This window comes from Prunus mume, mitochondrion, assembly GCF_029339155.1.
Source record: "Prunus mume mitochondrion, complete genome".
Lineage (NCBI taxonomy): Eukaryota > Viridiplantae > Streptophyta > Magnoliopsida > Rosales > Rosaceae > Prunus > Prunus mume.
In genome coordinates this window covers 446,414-449,438 of record NC_065232.1, presented here as the reverse complement: position 1 = coordinate 449,438, position 3,025 = coordinate 446,414, and the positions used below count along the sequence as shown (strand labels likewise).

The 3,025-nt window shown below is 44.3% G+C and overlaps 1 non-coding gene; it reads left to right on the top strand.

The window, feature by feature from the left end:
* Positions 1 to 223: 223 nt before the first annotated feature.
* On the top strand, positions 224 to 305 carry trnY-GUA. One transcript has 1 exon: positions 224 to 305. It is a non-coding gene; the product is annotated as a tRNA-Tyr (tRNA).
* Positions 306 to 3,025: the final 2,720 nt, after the last annotated feature.

Sequence of the window (3,025 nt, the reverse complement as noted above, 5' to 3'; positions counted from 1 at the left end):
GAATAAATGAATAAATAGGCGGGCTAACTGACTCTTCTCTCCCGTCGGGATAACGACCAAATACTTCTAAAAAGAAGGATGTTCCACCAACTCTAAACTAACCGAATGAAGTCTAGATCAGTGGATTATTAAAGAGTTGGTTGCTCTTTTCACGATCGATTGAGAAATTTCTTATAAAAGGTCGGATCAATGGTCAACGAATGGCACACAGTGTCTCGACAGGGCCGCAACGGAACAACGGAAGTTCACTGGGTAACTCTAATCTAAGGGGTACGGGGACGTAGGTTCGAATCCTATTTGCGGCTAATACCACCAATGGTGTGCTCAAAAGGTTCTTGTTCGTAGTCCAATGGCAGGTAAATTCTCCTTTTTCACTCCGTTTAGATTCAAGCAAAGCCCAAAAAGGAACCAACGAGTAACAATCAAGTGCTTGTACTGGAAAGAAACAGATCCGAGGTAACAACCACTCAACCCGTCGATTGAACCCATCTTCCAGTGTCCAATGTGGAAAAGAGGGAAACATCAGTCTAAGATTCTGCGGATAGCTTATATATGATAGCTGCCAGCGGAAGTGCTATTACCGGATCCTTTCTAAGGGACTGCTTGTCAAGAGCGGACTTGACACTGCGATCTTTTCGACCAAGTAAAGCGAACTTTAAGGGATGCAGGAGCGCAACCCCCGATTCCCATGGAGCTACTGATATGCATTCTGATCGATCATTTTGTATGCGCCGAAGTCTTTACCCGAGAGCTTGGAAGTCTTTATCTAGCAACTCGCTTCATCAAGTATGTATCTATTGTTCTTAGGTCTATGAGTTAGCCACTAGACTCAACTCTCATTTTCCCATTGACCTTTGACTTGGTAATTAACAAGTGGTTTTTATGCTCTACTTTGGAAAGCTTGCGCTGGAACGAGATGCACTAATCTGACACGCTCTGGACTCCCCTGGAGATACCGACTACTGTAACGAACGGAATGGCTTTCGTACTTTACTTTAGGAACCATTGTGCCACTGTTATAAGCAGTATTCCCAAGAAAAGATAGAATATATTGTATTAAGGTAGTTTTCCGCCCGCAGGGGCGCATTCCATTAGGTGCTGCGAGTTCAATATCCTCGCGTGGATGTTTCCTGCTGCTCTTTTGAGCGAGATTGTCCTTGGCTTTGCTTGCTCTCGGCCTATGAGATAGACTAAGGCCACTCCTTCACTTTCCTACTGACTCTTGTTATGGAGATGACCTATGTAATCTCAAATCAATGAACCTTTTCTGGGAAACAAGCCTTAGCGTAGCGGGACCGATCCCGGATGCCCGCAGCGACTCCTAAATAGAAGGTAAAGCCGGAAAGGACAATCACCAGACCCTTACTTAACTTATTGATTTTCTTGTGTAGCGAGCGTACCGGACTAATTTACTCTTTCAGCGGTAAGAACTTTTTGAGGCATCGCGTTAATGGAAATACCAATCCTAAGATGTGTCTTGTGGTAGAATTTCTTTCTTTTAGGAAAGCTTTCTTGAGTGAGGTTGTCCTTGACCTCTTTACTAAAATGCCTAGAAAGTCATGGTTGAGTCGACGAAACGAAGTGGCTCGACCATCGGGAGAGGGAAGCCCTCGAAAAGCGAATGAAAAGAGAAATGCCCAGATTCAAGAATGTAGAATTAAAGAAGGGAGTCAAGTCAAGTCTTACCTGAGACAATAGTATATAAAGTAGCTCAACCAATGGCAATTCCTCACGTATTCGAAGATCGGTAAATGCCTTAATCAACTAATTTAGGTTTTCTAGTGCGTGTAATTTCCATCCATTCATTACCAACGTAGTCTGGCTATAGCCCAGTTGTCCTGATCAGAAGAGGGGGGAGTCTCTTTTCCGTCTCGGAGATATCTTTGCACGTCTAGACCTCTTAACCGGTCTTAAAAGTGGAATAGGCAGCCATCATATGACTTTTGCTATTGTCCCGCTTTGATTGATCTTAGCTTCTTTCCCCAGCAGCAGCGGTAACTTACCCAGAGGGCTGGAGCAAGAGAAGAAAGAATGAACTCCTCTTTTGACTCCGCCTTAAGCCCCTTATCCTTATGTTTTCATCGGGAAGTCCCTGATCAGTGAATAGAAATGGTTTGGATATAGTACAAATAGTACGGTCAGTGCCGTACATAGAATACAAGGAGCGAGAGAAGCTCTCGATCCGTGACTACTTTTCTGCATCGACCGGGGAAACAAAGTCCTATATTTCATCAGGACGATCCGACGAAGTGGTTTTCTAGTTCTTTCGTCCCCTTATCTACTGACTTGGATTGGGAACCCATGAGATGAGACATAAAAGAATTAGAATTCCCATTCCTCTGTTGTGGGTGGCCATGAAATAGGCAGTACGCTCCAGTAAACGAAGCAGCTCGTGACTGCAACAAAGCCGATGGCAGAAGCCTCTAGCATTAGAATCTATACCATAAAAAAAAGAATCACTATAGTGTAAGAAAATCAAAATTGTTGTTTAGGGAACCCTAAGAAAGATTGATTCATGCAACATGATACTTGGTTACCCCGGAAAAGGGCTTCGAGAGCCAGTGAGCTGTCACCTATATTCCCTGCCGACATATCAATTGCTCCAGTAGAACCAAATAATCCCGGTAAATCACTTCCCCGCGTATGGTCTTATCAGAGCAGTTCGTTAGAAAGAGAAAGGGCGTGTTCCTTACAGCAGTCGGTTGTCTGCGGATACCAGCGGGAGAGGGGGTTTACTTGCTCGACCAACGGGAGAGGGGAAGGCGAGCCTTGTTCCCTTACGTTTTGGGACTATAAATCAGGACGTGTCAATTGGGGAGAATGGTGTAGAGGGAGCCAGAGTCCGCTTGTCTCGCACAACAGATACCAAAATGAAAATAAAGAATAAACGGTAAGGTCGTCCTCGTTTGCCCATTCCATACGCTACAGAGACCTGTAGGGAAGTGGAGGAAGAATTGCTTTAGGATCTGTCTCGTAAGCCTAAGAATAACATATAGAATACAATAGTTAGATTAACGATCTCAGA